At 45.6% G+C, this 12,120-nt stretch overlaps 1 protein-coding gene across 8 annotated transcripts in view; it reads left to right on the forward strand.

The window, feature by feature from the left end:
• Window positions 1–12,120, forward strand: part of IRAG1 (inositol 1,4,5-triphosphate receptor associated 1) — a 122,414-nt gene that overhangs the window by 48,157 nt on the left and 62,137 nt on the right. The window lies entirely within an intron of this gene.

The following is a 12,120-nucleotide window of genomic DNA, read 5'->3' on the forward strand; positions in this document are numbered from 1 at the left end:
GCCAGCCTTTCAGGAGCACAAGCTCGTGGGGCCAGCAAACATAGCTCTGTCACGCGCCTGTCTATGCCCCTTCCTCATTCCCCTTCAGCCAGGTAATCAAACAGCCCAAATTTAACTTGAGCGGGCTGTGTGATGGCTTGGCTGAAGGAGAATGAGGAAGGAGCATGGACACATTGAGGAAGGGGAAGGGCACACTGACTCCTAGAAACACAGCCACCATGCTATTGCCTGGTTTAGGCCACATAATGAGACACTCTGGGTCTCTCCAAGCATCTACTTTGTGTTTCATTCGCCAATGCTCTAGAGAGACATGGATGCTCAGCCCTGTTATGCAGTAGCTCTTGTGGCTTAAGGTCATTGCAGCACTGCACTGGCGAGTGGCATCTATGCCCATCCCCTCCTCTAATTTTTAAGTAACTGAGATGAGGTTGGAGTGTGCTCTGGAGAAGTAGCCCTGTTTGTGTGGCCCTTATTGAAGGGATCTGCTTGTGGAGTACCTAGAACCTTTGGCCATGGAACTGCTGGCCCCCGTCCACTTTTGGCTTAGACATGGGGACTGACATAAGTGCCACCATAACAAATCTGGGGTTGGGTAGATAATTGGCTGGCTAAATGATTAAATGACTGCATTAAAGGGCAGAAGAAATGGAGGGTGGATCAGTGTTAGGAAGGGAGGAAGGAAGGGAGGATAGAAGATATGATGGTTGAATGACTAGCTGAGTTACTCTCCTTGGAACAAAGCTAACGCATATTGTGTGCTTTTCCACACCCCCAAAGTCTGTTGGCATGAGAGTAAAAACCGTGAACAAGTGTTGTAGAGGCCTATCCTGGCTTACATCCTAAGTCAGTGGACTGGGCTCAGAGCTAACCCATCTGTCCTTTTAGAAGAGGAGGATGACCAAGCAGGGTTTCCCAAGTAGCCAAGGAGTTCCAGAAGGTATGGAAAAGGCTTATAGGAATGTAAGGTATAAGCAGCATGGCAGATCAGAAGAACTTGGGCTTCACATCCTTGACTGCTACCCTGGATAAGTGATTTATCTTGCTCCAGTTTCCTCATCTAGAAACTAAGTTACAGGAATAGCCACTAACCACAGCTAACCTTTATGAAGTACTTACTATGTGCCAGACACTGTATTAGGCTTGTCTTATATGTTACATTATCTCATTTAATTCTCACAATATTCCTGGGAATACTATTCGTATTCTCACTAACAAAGAATTTAAGCACAGAAAAGTAATGTGCAGTGGGTAACATAGCTAAGGAAGTAATTGAAACTAAATTCAAACGCAGGCAGCTTGACTTTAATTACCAGAATAATATGTATAAAGTGGTGAGCGAAGTACTTAGCTCACAGCAGGTGCTCAGTCCCTACAGCACAAAATGGTTTGCAAAAAGTTTCCATGTGTCATTGCAAGTGAACCTCCAAAACCACTGTGAGGTAGATGGAGCAGAGTCACCCCCATGAACGTGTGAATTTAGAGCAGTTAGATATCTTACCCAAATAAAGTGAAAGAAACTAACACACAAGCTCCTAGTGTTTTCTAGGCTAAATTCTTTACACTCATAATCTCATTACCCTTCAGAATGCTCATACATGGTAGTGATGACTATGCACATTTCACAGATCAGGACACTAAGGCTTGGAAAGGTTAAGCCAGCTGTTGAAAAATCTCGTAATAAGGAAATAGCAAGGCCTGGATGCCACTGTCTCATGGCTGTAAGCTTAGGAAATGGGCTCTAATTAATTTGTTTTCTTCTTTCTATTCCAAAAATACCCCATTATATGCAATTGAGTTTGAGCACAGAGGCAAGGGATGACTATTCACTTACACATGGTAGGCACTCAATAAATATGGAATCGAGGAGCTGAAGTACATTTACTCAGTCAATGTTTATTGAGTTTGCTCAATAAATGTTTGTGGAGCATTAACTAACCAAGGTCCTGCTCTCAGGAAGCTCACTTCCTGAGAGCAGGAAGTGAGATTTACAGCCAAATGCCAGTTCTCTCAGGTCTGATTTGCTTTTGTGTTCTCCCACGGCCTCCTCCCATCAGGACCTGGAGGAGCCTTGCTCTGTGTTGTCTATGGGAATACCTCGAGTTTAGCCATATACTTTACTGCTGATGGCAGATTGCCAGCTTCTCTATTCATTTGACTCCCTTTGGCTGTTCAAGCCTTGTCCTCACTGGCCAACAGAAAGGTCCTGCCTATACCTCCTTGGAAACTCCTTGGTAACTGTGTGCTCCCCCACTGGAGAAAAGGCTTATGATCCAAAGGATCAATTTTCTGTCAGGAATGATACAAGGAGGAAACAGATAAAGCATGTAAAGCACTTGAAACCTGGTCAGGACTGTGTAGAGTAGTGATCCCCCTGCTCCCCGACTCCCCCAGTGAGAACCCTCATAACGGTGCCTCCCATGAGCCAGGCACTGCTCTAGGCACTTTACACATAGCAACCTCACGACAACTGCAAGACACAGGCCTGGTTGGTATCCCATTTTATAGATGAGAAAACTGAGGCAGGTAAAGGCACTGTAATCACCAGAAACCAGGAAGTACTTGGATGCTCCCATTAAGGATTTTGAATTCATCTCTGAATTCATTTCCACTTATCTCATCACATCCTTTGCAAGAACAGCCTCAATTAAGGCCTTCAATAAAATAATTTAAAATAAATTATTAGTAAAATATTAGTATCTGGCATACAAGATATTGGTAGCAACTACTGGGCACCTGCTATGTGGTCTAATACTTCCAAAGTTGATATTATCTCTATTTTATCAAGGAAGAAATGGAGTCTCTGGGAATTTATGTAATTGTCAAAGGTCACCTAGTTGTGCTGTGGTCAAATGGAGATTCAAACTCAAGTTTTCCACCGATGTGATCCTGCCAGGTTTTCCCTCCTTCCCTGGCCCTAGCTAGCTCTAAAGTCAATGTCCTGGACACCAGAGGCCCCAGGCATGGGAAGCAGGTGCTTGATGCCCCATCCTTATAAAAAAGAGCTCAAGAGGACAGTTCCACCAGGCTGGCCTCTAGTGGTTCTGGGCACAGGGTAGGAGCTGTGAGAATTTAGCTGTGGAAATGCCTAAAACAAGGCAGAAAGTGTTTTAGAAATGTTGATGGTTACAGACAGTCAGAAATGCATATTACAATTATTTTCCCTTAGTTCCTATTGTTAGCAATGAAACAGATTGCTGTTGTTTCTCTGACTCCCCTGTGAGACTATGTGTGAGCTCCTTGGGCTGTGCCTTTCACATGTGTATCTCCACCCATAAGCATAGGCTCCAGCATGCAGTAGGAGCTTAGGAAGGAAGGGAGGGAGGGAGGGAGAGAGGGAGGGAGGGAGGGATGGAAAGGTAGATGGGGGGGTGGATAGATGGATGGATGGATGGGTGGATAGAAGGATGTATGAATAGATGGAAGGAAATATGGATGGATGCTTGATTGTTTTGTGATAGGTTGGGTAGATAATTGGCTGGCTAAATGATTAAATGACTGCATTAAAGGGCAGAAGAAATGGAGGGTGGATCAGTGTTAGGAAGGGAGGAAGGAAGGGAGGATAGAAGATATGATGGATGAATGACTAGCTGAGTTACTCTCCTTGGAACAAAGCTAACACATATTGTGTGCTTTTCCACACCCCCAAAGTCTGTTGACCTCACAGTAAAAACTGTGATGAACAAGGCAATTGTTCTTTATCCCTGACTCCTAGAAATGAATAGACAATGGCAGGAAAGAGGATCCACCAGAGTCAGTACAGGCCCTTGGTGCAAGGGAGGGCCTAGAGGGCAGATGCCGGGGAGCCTTCGGGGAGCCATGGAACTGGCCCTCAGTGCTTGGCAGGGAGGAGCCCCATGCCCAGCAGACCTTAGCAGAGGCACTTCTGCTCTCTCCTGTGCCCCTAGGACTTGCCGCTGGGATAATCATTTTCTTTCAAGTCCCCAGAGACTGCTTTTATCCTGTTGTGAAAGCACTGGCTGCTTTTGCTGCTGGAGCTCCTCTCTACCAAGGCGGTCCCTGTTTACCCTCCAGACTCTAAGACAGGGATCTGGGGATAGAGTCTCACAGTGCCCACCTACCACCACCACCTTCACTGTTATCACTATTATTGCTTTCTCTCATTTAATACTTAAAACAAGCCTAGAGAATGGTGATTATTAGCTCTATATCATGTTTTAGATCATGAAAGTCAGAGAAGTTTAGTATGTGCCCAAGGTCACCCAGGTGAGATTCTGGTCTAGGCCTACCTGACTTCTTCACTAGCCCACATTGCCTTCCAACAGGGTCCTCCTCTCCCAGGCTGTCTGCCAGCGCCCAACTACAGAATCTAAACTCCCCACGCCTGCCTGAGCTGGAGTGGGCTGGAGCTGGGGCTGGGGCTGTTCCTTACAGTTTCCTAGCCTGGGCCTAGCCATGTGACTCTGGGGAAAGGAAGCTAATATTCCCATGTATGACACTGGCCTATATTTATCCCTCTGCCCAGGCAGATAGGAAAGCTATTGTGCATTCCTGGGAATTTATGAGTGAAATAAACATTTAAATGTTTCTATAAGATTTATTTAAGGAGAACAAAATGTGGCCTGCTGGCTTATTAGAGGATGAGCTTGCTGGGAGATGATCCAGCCCGCAGTGCTTGACTGATTCCAGCAAAGGGATATGGACCCCCAGGGAGGCTGGGCCCATGGATGAGTGAGAAGGGCAGTGAGCCAAGGGCATCCTCTGCCCCTGCTCTCTTTTCTCCAGCTGTGTGTTCAGCCTCGTGCTGGTTTGAGGGCTTCCTGGAGGAACACGTATCTTCTGCAAAGGAGAGTGCAGTTTGAAAGAATAAGAGGGGGGTGTCAGAAGCCAGCAGGGCAGTAGGAACCAGGGGAGGTAAGACCAGAGATGGGGGATGGAGCTGTAAGAGCAGCATGGTGTAGTGGGAAGGACACAGCGTGTGTTCAGTCACTTCCATTATTTACAAGTGGCACAGCCCTGGACAAGTCAGTTTTTGCATTGATACAGTGGGGATCAAAATAGAAAAGCAGAAGAGAAAAAAAGAAATTTAACAATCTTCTACTCCTTGCTGTGGCCTTCACTTTCATCTTCTCATTTCCTCTTCACAGCTCTATGAGTTTGGGAGGTACTATCATCCCCAATTTGTAGACAGTGTCCTGAGGTTTACTCACTGAATTTCTGGGAGGATTCAGGGAGAAAACACGAGGAGGGTCTGGGACACTGAGTAACTGCCACTTCCGTCTAGCCACCTTTGTTTCTGTGCTTCCATGTCTGTAACCCATACAGGGCATTGGTTGGTTTGAGAAGCAGAGGGTAAGAGAGGGAGTGAAGCTGGGTGAAGATGGCCTTGGAAGTGGGTCATTGATCACTTGGGTTTATGTGGCCAGATGCTCCATTGCACCATGATCACGGGGCAGAGCCCTCCCAATTTAACTCCAAATGGTTGATGAGACCCAGAACTAAGAGCAACAGTCCTCTCAAAACCGAATGCAAAAGTCATTAATTCAATCCCAAAGGGAATAATAAGGGAACATAACATAAAATGCTTAGTGAGCATTTGATCGGTGCCACATGCCCTTCCATAGGCTTTCCATCCAGGGCTGCCAGATTTGGCAAATGAAAAATAAGATTATATGGTGCACATGGTGGCTCATGCCTGCAGTCCCAGATACTCAGGTGAGAGGATCACTTGAGCCCAGAAGTTTGAAACCAGCCTGGGCACATAGCAAGACTCAGTCTCCAAAAAGAGAGAGAGAGAGAATACCGTTATGTCTATGGAATATTTGAGACATACTTATACTAAAAAAGTATTTGTTATACATTTGAAATTCAAATATAACTGGGGCATCCTGTGCCTCATCCAGAAATCCTATTTCTATATCAACCTGCTTAATTCTTATAACTACTCTGTGAGATAGTTACATTACAGATGAGGTAACTGAGGCACAGAGAGGTAAGGTCACTTGCCCAAGTTTACACAGCTAAAAAGTGTATCATAAGGTAGTGTGGCTTCTGAGCCTGAGGCCCTGAAGCCCCTAAGCCAGTAAGTTGCCTGGCCAATGATATTTGGTCTGACTCACAGCTCTCCCAAGCTTTCTCGAAGGCCTGCCTTGGGTTTGGCAGCTCAGAATAAAAGCAGGGATGCATATGTGCACTGCATTTAAGTCTGGCAGAATTCACCCCAGAGGGCCCCTGGACTCTTCCCACACACTCTGTCTCCTGGATACTATCTCCCCAGTCCCCGCTAGAGTGAAGAACAGCCTGCACAAGACCTGAACATTCCCACAAAAACAGTTTTGCAGAAAACGAGAAGTTGCCCAGAGCTTGCTCAACCATTCTGTGAGCTTATGAGGGAAAGATTTTATGACTTGTGTATTTTGCACATATTAGAAGGCAAGAGTGAAGAGCCTTCCAGGATGTTCCATCAAAGGATTAGAGGATTTCCCCCTGATCACTTCATGCCTCCTGGTTTGTAAGCCACTTGGAATTGTGAGTGTCTGCGGTTACATGCTTGGCACTTGCCACCCATGGCTTGTTTCTGCCTTTTTGTGTTGGCATCTCTGCCCCGGCCCTCCTCCCAGTGAGGTGCCTGCAGTCAGGAGAGCTTTGCTTCAAGTGGCCATTAGCCAGCAAGCAGAGAAAGCTACTATCAGAAGGCAGCTCACTTCAGTGCCTTGTACACATTTACCTGGTAGGTATCAACACTGAGGATGCTATGAGTCATAGCAGTGGAAGTTACTTCCTCTCCTCTCCCCATTCCATCATGCTAATCAATGGGAAGCATTGCAGAGGCCTGCCCGGTTCACCTTTGTCTTCCCAGACCCTAGCACAGACCCTGGCCACAATAGGCATTCAATAAATGTTTGCTGGATGAATGGACAGAATAAAGTGCAATAATGTGGGAGTATTCACAGATGACATCCCTTTCTTGGACGAAACAGAGTCTGATCATTGCCAGCCCAGTGCCCCTCTCTTCTCCAAGAAGATCTTCCCTCTGCAAGACTCTTCAGTAAATGTTTGTGAGTCAATCATACAAAGAAATGAAGACAATCTGCACAATCAATAACTGGATGGAGCTGGAGGAGTAAAGGCTGGAGCAGGAGAGAGAGAGACAGAGGATCTAGGCAGGAGGCAAATAGGGAACGAATCATTAGAGACCGGGGCATGAGAAAAGCAAAGGAAAGAGAAAAGGACAGAGGAGAGGTGAGGATGGGAGTTAAGATTTGTTCCCCTTTCATGTCCTTTGAGAAGTGAGAGTAAAGAACGAAGTTTCTTCTATGTTGGTTTTCTTTCTGTTGAAAAGTTCTTTAAGGCAAGGCTTCTCAGAGTTGGGGCCACGTGGATCATGGCTTCATCGAGTTTCAGGGAAAATAGTTTAACTTCAACGCCAAACTATAGATGGTTAAGAGCATGAGCTTCTTTGTCTGCTAGGGATGCTTATATTTGTCAAATCATCCATCATCCCCCCATTTATATACTGTCATGTTTTTATATCTTGTATTTTATTGTTGGTTATTTTAAATTGCTTCAAGAAATAGATAGTGTCAATAAGATTAAAAATAAATAAATAAAGGCCAGGCCTGGTGGCTCACGCCTGTAATCCCACCACTCTGGGAAGCCAGAGGGAGGGTAGATCACTTGAGGCCAGGAGTTCAAGATCAGCCTGGCCAACATGGTGAAACCCTGTCTCTACTAAAAATACAAAAATTAGCTGGGCATGGTGGTACACCAGCTACTTGGGAGGCTGAGGCATGAGAATTGCTTGAACCTGGGAGGTGGAATTTGCAGTGAGCCGAGATTGTGCCATTGCTCTCCAGCCTGGGAGACAGAGTAAGACTCCATCTAAAAAAAATAAAAATAAAATATGTATTTTACTCACTTAGCAGCCAGAATATATGAAACTCTTAGAAATGGATACATACTATACCACCACCACCACAATTGTTTTTTCAGAATACAACATGAAGTTAGCTCATGCTTGGCCCATCCTGCCCCTTTAAATAGACACAGCCTATTCTCATTAGTGCATGCCAGGAATTTGTAAAGCCCCACCACAAGGGGTGGCAGAAACCATATGACAGAATGCCTGTAAAAATGATATGTTAGACAAAACGCATTTCTTCTTGTTCATCAAAGTACTCATATAAGAAGGAAATTCTCTAAATATGACAGATATGAAAAAGGCAATTTTCAGAGCTCAAATTTTCACGGTCAGAATAAATCCAGGGCAAGAAGCCTGTGCATGCTATAAGCACAGTCAGAGTTTCCATTGGTGTTCCCATGGCGATAGGTATGAGGCTGCCCAGATGATGTAGGTGGGAGAGATTTTAAGCACAAACCTCCTTTGCTCTGGAAAATCAGGCCAAGAAGAGAGCTACATGACACAGGGCAGTGACTCAGATGCCTTTGGGGCCAGGGAGCACAAATCACTGAAGCAAGCCAGTTTAGGGTAGCTCCTACCATGTTACTCTGCAGAAATGTGGGCCTAAGATTGTGTGATCTTTCAGTTTAAGGAAAACCAGGCTATCTAGACCTTTATGTGAATTCTTACAATTATGGAACGTTGCTAACTAATTTAAAAACTTGTAAACACTAATAGCAAATAGGCACATGGGTCTCTAATTTGCACCTCCAAGCTCAGAATATGCTTCAGAGGTTGCTCATGGCTTAATTGACATCCAAGAGATCACACCTGCCAGAAACACTGACAAATTCCTGATTCTTAGTAATGCCTTTTGCTGATGCTACTCCCTTTTAATGATGTGAAGAGATTCCTCTGGAAAGACTTCAGCTCTTCCTACTCACCAGAAAACTCACAGAGTAGAAAACTCCCTATTCCTTCCTCTTCCCTGGCTCTCCCACTTAGCTTGCCACCTGCCCCTGGCCCTGCCTGCTGCTCCCTCTATCTGGCTGCCTGCTGTTTGACACACTGCTTCCCCTTCTCAACCTCTCCAGCCCTTGTGAATACTGTCCTGCTACATGTCCTCAGAGCCCCAGATCATCGTCCCACTTCCCTTCTGGCCTCCTGGAAGCCCCCAGCCTCTCTGTTGCTTGCTGGCCTCCCACCAAGGGAGCCCACTGGACAAAAGATGGGAAAAACTGGCTCACTTTGAATAGAGCCATCATCCGTTTTAATAATAACCATGATTCAAGGGCACTTATAGACCATGTGAGACTTGTCAAAGGATATACACATTAGCCATTTCTTTTTACTTGGATAATCTTCCTCTGAGACAGAGCAGGCCTTTGGCCACTGTGCCATTGTAGGAATGGAGGGATAAAGCCACAGGAGGACAAGCAAGTGGCCAGCTTATCACCAACCCATCAAGGCATACTATCCAGAGAATGAGTTGTTGCTTTTTTGAAAACTCCCTGGGTGTCTCTTCTAGGGGGAGTCCTTGACAGAAGGATAGGTATCTGTGTCCTCAGAGGACCTAGAGCTCTGGGGTCATTAGGACAGGTCAGCCAGTCTTGGTTTCAGCCACAAGCATCATGCCGACTTCTTGTCACTCCCTTTTGGCCAACTCTGGGTTTCCAAATGGAGAGCGACACAGCTCCAATTTACCAGGGAGTTCCTCAGAATTCCTATAGGGGATGATGGATGCTCTAATAACTGGGCCTTTTCTGTCATCTCAGCCAATGTGAATAGAGGGATACATGGATGATCTGCTGTCAACTTTTCTGTATTTCCCTTTGGGCAGCTCAGTTATTCTAAAGCCTAACTTTCAGGGCGTCCCGTCTCCAAAACCCTAAAGACCAAACTCATTAGAGTCACTTCAAGGTCCAGAAGCTGGTTCAGTCTCTTATTGTAGTTTCACATTTCCCCAGCCCTGACCTCTCCTATCTCACGTCATAGTCCACGTACCTGCGCCAGTGACACTGACAAATCCCTGACTCCCAGTAATGCCTTTTGCTATGCTATTTCCTTTGCCCAAATCCTGCCCTCTAACATCTTTATCGTGCAAGCTCCTATTCATCCTTCAAGACCTAGCTCAAATGTCCACTTCTCTATAGAGTCTTCTTCAACTCCCCTCACTAAAGAGTTTTCTTTTCTTTCCTCTGAACTTTCACAGAATGTGGTCTATCCCTCATTTTTATTATGAGTTACTTCCCTGTATCCCTTACTTGACTGTGAGCCCTTGAGGGTCTTCTCTTCATATCTCAAGTTGCTTTTGGCACATGGTGGATAACCAAAAACTGTTTGTTGAATGAGGGAGAAAGAATCTGAAGTAATGTAAACATTTATTTAAAATATTAATCATGTGCTAGATACCTAGCACATTAAAAATATCAATCATGACCTGGCATCATGGCTCACGCCTTTAATCCCAGTGCCTTCAGAAGCAGACATGGGAAGATCACTTGATTCTGGGAGCTCAAGACCAGCCTGGCCAACATAGTAAGACCCTGTCTCTACAAAAAACAAAAATTTAAAATCAGCCGGGCATGGTGGTGCACACTTGTAGTCCCAATTACTCAGGAGGCTGAGGCAGGACGATCCCTTGAGTCCAGAAGGCAGAGGCTGCAATGAGCTATGATTGTGCCACTGCACTAAAGCCTGGGCAGCAGAGTGAGACTCCATCTCAAAAATAAATAATAAATAAAATAAATAAAAATATCAATCATGCAGTAGGTGCCTTATCAATGTTATTTTTAATCTTCACACTAACCTTGTGAGTTAGATTTTATAATCATGGAGCATAGAAGGGTTAAATAGCCTGTTCATGACACACAGCTAGTAGTTGAAATTTGAGCCCACGTCTGTCTAACTCTTCCAATAGGCCATGCTGCTTCCGACTGCTTCTATGCAGCCAACGTCCCTGCCCAAGCTTCCCTTCCATGTCCCAGGAGATTCTGAGTGTCTCCTTTTCCTTCAGCTGCTGTAGCTCCCTGCACCGAAGCACTCCTGGATGAGGACACAGAGCCCCATGAACATCTCCTCAAGGATCTGGCTCTGGGTTTCCACATAAAACCATCCTTTCCACAAGGGAAGCAGCATGGTGCTCCCTAGGCAGGACTCTCACCCAGAGACTTCTCCAGCTCATGCTTGGGACCAAACAACGGAAGAGATGAAAATGAAAATGGGAAAAGCTAGGTTCACTAAAAATTGTGGGATTTAAGAAGTCCAGATAGCACTGTATGGCACCCATTTCACAACAAGGCATAATGTCAGAAGGAGAGCGGGCCTCCTCCCTACCTTGCAGGGAACCAACACCTGCGCATTGAGGGGTCAAGAGCACAGCCTGGCTCCGTAAAAGGCTCCAGCCCATTGGCAGTGCTAAGCCCCAGCGGGGCTAGTGGAGGTTAAAACATTTCATGTTCAGGGGTTCTAGAAAGATTTGGCCCCCCAGGGAAAGTGGCAATAGGGACAGTGGGCACCCACTGCTCTGAAGCTGCGGAAGGCAGCACCAACAGTGGAGGTGGTGGCCACATGCTCTGGGGCGTTAGGGGCAGACCTTTGGCAAAGGCAGTCAGGTGCTCACAGAGGGAGCAGTGGCAGCACATGCCAGTCAAGGGTGTGGGAAGGAGGAGAAGGAAAATGACAGGCACCCTCTTAAGTTGATGGAGGGACCTATGAGAAAACCCCCAGAGAGTCTTCCACAAATTACAATTACTAAAATGTCAGTTACCCAAAAGGTAGGACTGTCATAGAACATTAGGTATGTGTGGATGCCACTACCTTTTCTCCGGGCCATCATTCTTCCCCAGCTAGGCTGGCCTCAATCTGAGGACTTGATACCATTCTTTTCCTGTATTGCTAGTGACAACTAATGAGGGATAGCTTGTAGTGTTCCTAATCTTAGCGCATGAATAGTGGACCGTGTTAAGCTCAGGTGAGGGCCTGCTGGGGAATAAAGGAGAACCTGCATGTCTTTTTTGTTTTGAGTAATCCAAATAAACTATATTTGTGCACTACTCACAAGAGACAAGGTATGCAAACAATGTAAATGCCTGTCAATGGATGAATTTAAAAATGTGAAAAATACATACACAATAGAATATTGTGTACACCTACACACACACACATGCACACACACAATAATATTATTCAGCCTTAAAAAAGAAGGAAATCCTACTATCTGCAACAACATGGGTGAACCTGGAGGACATTATGCTAAAGTG

The sequence above is a fragment of the Cebus imitator genome, unplaced genomic scaffold, assembly GCF_001604975.1.
Source record: "Cebus imitator isolate Cc_AM_T3 unplaced genomic scaffold, Cebus_imitator-1.0 Scaffold265, whole genome shotgun sequence".
Classification (NCBI taxonomy): Eukaryota; Metazoa; Chordata; class Mammalia; order Primates; family Cebidae; genus Cebus; species Cebus imitator.